Raw genomic sequence first — 8,962 nt, forward strand, 5'->3', positions numbered from 1 at the left:
GGGGGGGGGAGGTGTGCGTGCGGTTAACTCGGAGGGTGTCAAGATGGACTGCTTGACGAAATTCTCCGACGCTAAAGTGTCGATCTCAGCGATGACTTCTCGTTTTCCCAGAAGAATCCTGATCCGGGGCAACCCGCTGAGATCGACCGAGACATCGCTTAGGACTGGGGCGCGCTCGGCGCTGTCGGGGCAACAAAGGCATCTGCCTCGGCCTCCCGGTCCCTCCAGTTTCCGGGAACCGCGGCGGCTTGTCGTGCCTTGATCACCGGGCAGTCGCGATGGAGGTGGCGCCCCGGGCAATAATGGCATTGCGGCGGGGGCCTATCTGTCTTCGAGAACGTTTGTACAATTACTCTCTTAAATGACTACTCTCGGACTCTCGGTGCCCGCGAGGGATGATGGCCGAGAGCAGTGGGAGCGGCGGCGGGCCCGCTGATTGGCTACGAGACCGACAACGGAGTCGCAGCCAGCAGTGGGGGAGCGCTGCCTCGAACGCACTGCCTCGGTCTTCACGCGTCGACACCGAAAATTCTAAAATTTCATAATTTTTAAATGTAAATTAAAAATATAAACATTTATCCTAAAAACCCAAAAATTGGTATATTACTTAGAATTAATCGTAGCTTCATTATTCACGAAGAATAATGGATCCACGATGAATAGAACGGTCGTTGGAGTTTTTTCACGTTTAATTTCTTATTTAATTATTTTTTTATAAAATTTGTAATGTCAAAATAATGAAACCACAATTACCCTTCCATCCCACTTATAATATTGTAGTTTCTTCAAAGTTAATGTTTCTTAATTTAAAAGAAAATAACTCTAAAAAGTGTACGGCTATTACCTAATTAAATTTATTCCTAAAATGAAATAAGGTACTAACCAGGTAAGGGGGGGGGGGTGTCATTCATAAATATTTAATGCTTATTTGGAAAAGTTAATTTATCCATATAAATTTAATACGAAAATGGAGAAGGGCCTTAATCGCCTGTCTGGTCCAATTAATTTCCGACGTCCCCGAGTTGCAGGCTGAGTAGTTTAATTTATTTTATTTTCATTTCTTTTTATTTATAATTTAACTTTTATTTTTCCTACTGTCAACAACTCGAAGTGCCGGTTGAGCTCCCCGGTTTCGCCAGTGCGCTAGAAGAGGAGAGGAAGCGTGGAGAAGCGAGATAGAAGAGAGGAAAGAGAGGAGAGGAGGTGCGCGTAGAAGTGAGTGAGAGGGGCACTGGCGTACGTGCTCGAAGCCTGCCGCAGTGCTTTCGTGCGGCACGAAAACAAGATGGCAGGCTCGTGATTTTTCCCGCTGAAGGACCTTCCGAACTATTAAGACTATACAGGCACGCGGCAGATGTGCCACGAACAATACTAATTGATTTTACAGGGGGTAGGCAAACTCGTCGTCCGAATCTCAAGAGTCCCCAATTTGCCATGTAAGACCTTCACTCAACAATTCCTCAGGGAAAATTCTGAGTGAAATCGTGTGAACAGATTGTCGGCTCTTGAGGTTCTCATTTTTGTCATTTGACATACAACAGAAAATTAATTAATTTTCAACAAACTTCTTGAACTTTCGACAAAATACTTTCAGTTTCTTAGACCGCATGGGAACACCAATAAAAATAATGGACATAATAGTCTACCTGAATTGTGGTGCGGCAATAACTATCATCATACAAAAAATTATTTAAACCTATTAAGCGGTATTTCCTAACAGTAATCAATTATTTTGTGTACGAACATGTGTTTTGATCTTGAAACAAAAATACAAGCAGGTTAAATTCATTATGATCAAGGATGCAACAAAGGATTATAAAAAAGAAATGGAGCAAGACATGCAACACAAAATTTACTATGATTTGTTGATATGAAGTACATTACAGCCACTAAATAAAAAACAGGTGAAATCTCTAAAAAGTAACCCTCGAACGATACGAGGATAAAAAATCTGCCTGCTTCGCGGGCACATTCTCATAGCGCGCTACGCTCGCGGCCCGCAAGTTTGAGCGCGCCTATAGCGCGCGACTGTTGATTCGCGTGCTTCGCGCTCGATAATATATTTTTCTCACGCTCCGCGCTCAATAATATATTTACCTTGCGCTCCGCGCTTGGTTTTTGTATTACCCTTGACATTTGCGCACAGACCACAATGCGAAATTTTCTATATAGTATGTTAAAAACTATTATATCAAATGTCTATTGCACATTTTATTTTTCCTGATCTTAATAGGACTCTGCTGTGGTTGTTTAATCCTTCTCCCTTTTTTCAAGAGAGAGAGAGAGAGAGAGAGTGTGTGTGTGTGTGTGCATATGTAAATTATACAGGCTCTAATTTTTTTAACTGTGGACTATTTTTTGGAAAATTTCCTAATTTTAAATTATAATTTCCAAATGAATTAAGAAATTTTTCCGAATATATTTTTGGGAATATATCTGTTTATATTGAAAGTATATAATATGTGATATTAACAGTTAATATCTAAGATATTAAAAAAAAAAAATTTTATCGGAGCAAGGTCGCTGACGTGTGGCGTGGCGACAAAAGATTTTATCTGTATTTTGAGCTTTCATCGTGTGTATTGTGGTTTTTCGGATATCTATTGCATTATAAGTTTTGGCGGAAAATGGATTAAAAGTTTTTGGATACGTTATAATTTTCTAAAAAAAAATGAGGACTCAGCCACAGGAATCTTTCATATCAGCCTTGAACAGTGAGTTATCCGTTTAACACAAAAATTGCATTATTATGCAAAAAGGCGAATGCTTGAGAATTCGGATTCTCAAAACAGAGGATTACGATATTAACATTCTTTTGCATTTTATAGAAAATGGCATGCTCTGCAGGTAATTTTTGGACAATTAAAAAATATTTCTTGAATATCTTTGATTTTGTCCTTTAATATCTTGGATATTGTCAGTTAAAATCTTCCTTTTAATATCTACGGATGCTCTACTTCAGTATCTAGATTTCTGTCCCATAGTTAAACCGCTAAGATATTACCTATTAATATCTAGATAGTCTGAAACGAGCGAAAAGAACCAAAAATTTTTTAATTCACTAAATTTTTCATTAAATACTGTTAAAAAACACTAAATTGTGTTATTACACACTGCTTGAAAAAAAAAACACAGCGAGCCCTTGAAAAAACACCAGATTTTTGTTAAAATCACTAAAATGGCCACCCTGGCTTTCCATAATTCAATCAAGCTCAGTGCAATTTATATTTCATAATGTATAATTTTTTAAATACAAAGGAGGAATTTTATCAAAGACTTATAGTGATCACAAATGGGACTTGGGCAAATGGAATATTTATATTGAATAGTGTACAACACTGAAGTACGTAATGTACGAAAGTCTAAAAGGCTTTCTGAGTGATGAAATTTCCCTAATTCTAGATTTTTAGGAAAATCTTTCTTGCACTGTGTGGGGAATTCGGAAAGACTTGGAAAGGTTCGTGGGAAAGTTTGACGTCCGGAAAGTAACGGTGGAAAATTTCAGAGCCCTTTCGAAACCCTTTCCAAATTGCTCCAATTGCAGTTTAGCTGTGAATGTTTTCCTTAAATGTTTCACAAGCTATGAATAGCTTAATGTTTTAAGGACAAATAGCGAAAAGAAATAAGAAGGTTTATTCGTACGGAAATTTTGTTGGGAATAGCCATAATTTTGAGGGATGAGTATTGAGTATACTGCCGTTCTGTGAAAAAGGTAGTAACTACAATATCAGTGCAGGAAAAAAAATCGACGAAAACGTTTTAATCTGATATCCCTATTCTGTGTAATTTAATACATATTGGATTAGAATTTAAGCTCTTATTGAGTCATTCCACGGTACCATATTCCTGCAACAACATTAGTTTTGGTAGAGTCAAGGGGTTATATACCTTTTTTTCAAAAAATCAAAAAAGTGTTTATTGCTGAATTTTTAAGTACAACTCCTGGAAAACATTTTGTCAGATTTTCATAGAGATCCGAACAATGTTTCGATAGGAAAACAGCGTTTTGAGGCGCGGGCTTCGATGTTCACATACACTCAATTTCAAACTTTGAATGCGATTATCTCGAAATCGTGTTTTTCCAAAATTCCCTTTGCTCTGACTGCGATTGCACAAGAACCATTTGACCGATCCTCTTTATATTTTTTTTAAATTGTCCCCGATGATGGTGCTCAATTCGTGAACGATTCGGTTTTTGTGCATCAATTATGATTTTGCAGATTTGAATTTTGTAATAAAATTTTTAGAGCTCGAAAAATTAACTTTTTGAAAAAATCCTTACGGTATGCAGAAAAAACCAAATATTTTTCAAAATAATCGTTTACGAACTAGAAACAACACTATACTAATGAAATTTTTTCAGTATTTTGATTTCAGTTGACATGCTGGACTTCCATCGTGGTCACCGTAAGCCACTTTAAAAAAAAGGGTTTCTAGATAATTTCCATAACTCCGTTTATTATTTATATTTTTTTAGAACAAACGCTAGTTTTTTCATAAAAACATGTACTATACTTTCCATAATCTGTCTCTGGACACAATGTCATTTACTTTATCTTTATACACTGGTTTCATCAGTCGTTCATCTTTTATTCTTTCAACATGCCCAGATCATCTTAACGAATTTCTTTCACATATGTCAACTAGTGTTTCCTCTACACCGCACTTTTTAGAATTATTAAAACAATTACGCAGTCTGCATAAATATAGAGATATGTATTGCTCTTTTAGATTTACAAAATATATTTTTACTTCTGATAATCGGTCCTGCTCTACCGATAAGATTTTGACCAATATTTCTGCTTATCTAACTCTGCATCTATTTTTCCGTCATTTGTGAATAGGCTACCAAGATTTACGTACTCGTAAACTGCAAACACCATAATTTTTGTTTTACTTACATTAATTTTGAGGCCCATGTTCTTCACGTTTGTATTCAGTTTACTCTACATTCTTTGCAAGTCTTCGATTAACTCTGCCATAACAACATTATAATCTGCGAACGCTGACCGGCGTACCCTCACTGTCCCGAGATCCAAAACTTCTTCGACGAAGAGCGCCATTCTCAGAGACTACTTGCACGGCAGAGGGCGGAGTCTGCCGGACAACAGGATCGAGTACGGCATTCGACTTAGTACATTTCTTATTTTCTGGTGACGTGCATCTTATATTGTTGCGAGTGTAGCTAATGTGATGTGCATTTCCTTTGATAAAACTGCTCGGTACGTATTCTTAGAATTTATAATAATCAATTATTAATTATCACAAAGTAACATTTGATATGTGTAAATTCAACTGAATTTTTATCTACACAAATTTTGTAGGGAAAAGGAGCCGGTTTAAAGAAGCTCAGTTGAACCGTTTATCCTCAAATTATCGATATAAAAATAGGCGATTAACTACTTAACCGAGGTTCATTTTTATTTAACTAATCTATAATTCATGTATGCTATTTCCATGTACGCATAGAAATGCCCTTTAAGACCCGTGACTGTTTTACATCTGATATATATGTGGAACTTACGCTTCACAATTGCAAAAAAGAAACGTTTTCGAAGTATTCGAAAAGAGACAGCTGCATGATCGGAAAGTCAAGAGTGAATAAATTTATCAATCCAAATCTTATTTATTATGAGATAAAATTTGCTTGTAAACATGGAGGTTAACTCTTTCGATAAAATGAAAAGGCATCAAACAAACAAGGTGATTTTTAAGAATCTACGTTTCTAATTTTTACATGAACTGTTTTAAACAAGCAATAGCCATTCACTTTGATTTTTTTGAAATTAAAGCGTATGCAATTTCTAGCAAAGTAGTGGAGGCATATTTGTAAAATAGCTGCTTGATTTTCCTGTTTAACAATAAAAATTCATTTTTTTTTAATTTTGAAGATCCCATTTTGTGGGAGTTTATCCAATTCATGCAAAGGTACACAAAATTAGTGGTAAAATTTTTCTTGATTGATTTATAGCAGTAACAGATATTTGAAAAATCGTTTACAATTTTGATTAAGAAATAAATCAACAAAAGCTATATATTCAGTAAGAGTGATATATAAATACTTCAGATTTATGTTTCAAAGTGGAAATTTGAAAAAAATGCTATCCATTTGAACAAATTAAATAAACAAATTCATTGTTTTGCCATTTTTTAATATATTGATTTCATTTTTTCAGAGAAACAAATTCCCAATGTCTTCCTAGAAGCTCTCCATAGTTCTTTTTTTATTAATAATAAACAACTAGACATCAAAAATGGGTCTTTGATGTAATACTTTGCTGTTACAACAGTTCATAATTTTTAAAAAATTTAATAAGCCAATTAATCTAAGGCCGTTTTTAATGGGTACACAATATTGTTTTCTATAAAATCAACTACAATTTTGAAGCAAGGTCTCTCTGTTATGATATTGTATTATCCGGCAGGACATGTTTATTATTTTTAAAATTGTTTATAAGAGTTAGTCGAAATTGTAAACAACGTATAAAAAACATAGTTTACATGGCTATATTAAATTTTGTATACGTTTACTAAATTCATTACATTTTGTAATTTTAGTATACTTACGTATACTAAATTTTGTTTACGAAGTTATTTGTATACTCAATTTATTAAGTTTGCAGTAAGTTTCTTTTACGTATATGAATTTTACAGCTTCTGTATTCAAAGATGCATTTACGTGTTTAATATGTTCGGGTGCGCAAGCGAGTTTCGATTTTTTGTTGAGTTCTTGTGCTAAATATATGCGAAGTTTTTTCTTAATAAGGTAAGTCAAGTGTATTAATTTGTTAATGCAAATGCAGCTTTACTGTGAAATTCTAGAATCGAGCACGAAGTAGAATGAGGTCATGGATTTTATGTGCACAGATTTGATTTTTAGGTTACCTGTGATGGTATATTAAATGGATCATTTGGAACAAGCAATTCCCCTGCTGGTTCACGAGGAAGTAAAAGGAAAGTGCTTTTGCTCACATATACTAAATCTGATGTACGCTGGTATACTAAATTTAATTTCGTGTTGTGCATTCTTGCTTCCGTTACATGTATACTAAATCCAGCGCAGATTTTTCTAACATGGTAGTGTCAAATAAGTGTTATCAAACTGTTAAAATGTTCTCTCAAGTTTTGGGAAATTTGATTTGGAGAAACATGAATGAACTGAGAGTTTTTTATACATTGTTCATATTTTCGACTGATATTCATAAACAATTGTAACAACACTTATAATTTGTAAAGTATTGTTTATCATTAACGTGGCTTACTGTATTTCTACAAATAATCTTTACAATTAATACAATTCACGATACTAATCAATCATTTATACATTTTTAAAGTAATAACTGGCAATAACTCCCACAAATAGAACTATATGAAAATGTTCTTAGTAATCAAACAATGACAAAGCAAATGTATAAGGAAAGATAAAATAGAAAACACCAAATAACCCATTTTCAATAAACAATTACATATTCATGTGTGTGAAAAAAGTTAAATTTGAGATGATGCCTCATGCACGTCTACAGAAAATAAGCGATTGTAAGTCTAATGCCGTATTCAATGCTGCTGTCCGGTGGACCCCGCCCTCGGCCGAGCCATCATTCAGAGCAATCTACCGGAAACGAACCTAGCGCCCGATACCGGACATCTATACACTGCCTAAAATATATAGCCACGGGGACAGAACGCATCCTTTTTATTGCTTGTAGGAGCCTTTCGTTAACGTTCATTACCCTACAAATAAGTATTTTTGAATAAATTTTACTTGCGGTAAATAATTAGCTGATACCTCCGTAATTATTGCAGTTGCTTTCATCTCCCTTTCCTTTGTATATTGGTATGATAATCGCTGTTTTTCAGTCATCTAGAACTTTTTTCATCTCGATATATAAATTTATCAACTCGCACAACCGTTAAGTACGTAGTCGCCACCGTATTTAAATATTTCAGTAATACTACTGTCTACAATAGCAGCCTTTCTATTTTTTAAGTTCTTAATTATATCCCTGACCACAGAAGCACAGACTCTCTCAATTGGGTTTTCTAGCATATCGTGTTGTGCCGTCCAAGCTAAAAAGATACATTACTTAAATTTATATGAAAAATGAGTCATTAGTGTAGATGGATTCGTAACAGAAATCTGTGTCAAACTGTGTTAATAAAATGATTCATTATTAATATTTATTGCAGAAACGATTGTTTATAAATGAGGAAAGACTTTTTTTCTTGAAAAAGTAACAGGGTGCGGAGCGAATTTACAGAAAAAATCGCTAGATTCGAGTATACACTAGCGACTAGGTGACTTTGGGTTTTTATGTGTCTGATATTTCTGACTTTCTCTGACTATTTAAAAATCGCAAGTTCATTTTCTAATAGAAATGGTTTAAAAAATCAATTTACATATTGATCAATGCCCATTCATGAAGCAGTTTCTTGCTCCCTTTAAAATCGTTTTGCACTTTCTTATCTTCTTCTGTTTAAATTTTATCTTTACTTTCCTACTAGGCAGTCTGATAAGTCCCTGAAAAATGAAACACGGAGACGTTTTTTTGGCCAAAGTCGGTTTTATTTTTCAACATACTCTCCTTTTAGGTCGATACAGCGAGTTCAACGATTTTCTAACTTTTTGATACCGTCCGAAAAGTACTCGATCGGAAGGTCTTCAAAATATGCCTTAGTTTCAGCTATGAGCTCCTCATTTGAGTAAAAACGCTTACCGGTGAGCCATCTCTTCAGTTTAGGGAACAAGTAATAGTCGCTGGGGGCCAGGTCTGGTGAATACGATGGCTGAGGAACCAATTCGAAGCCGATTTCATGCAATATTGCTTGTGCAACTAAGCATGCATGAACAGGCGCATTGTCTTGATGACAAAGCGGTTTTTTCTTCTTCAAATGCGGTCGTTTTTCGGCGATTTCGATTTTCAATCGGTCCAATAATGATGAATAGTATGCTCCGGTTATGGTT

Source organism: Belonocnema kinseyi, chromosome 8, assembly GCF_010883055.1.
Source record: "Belonocnema kinseyi isolate 2016_QV_RU_SX_M_011 chromosome 8, B_treatae_v1, whole genome shotgun sequence".
NCBI classification, from domain to species: domain Eukaryota; kingdom Metazoa; phylum Arthropoda; class Insecta; order Hymenoptera; family Cynipidae; genus Belonocnema; species Belonocnema kinseyi.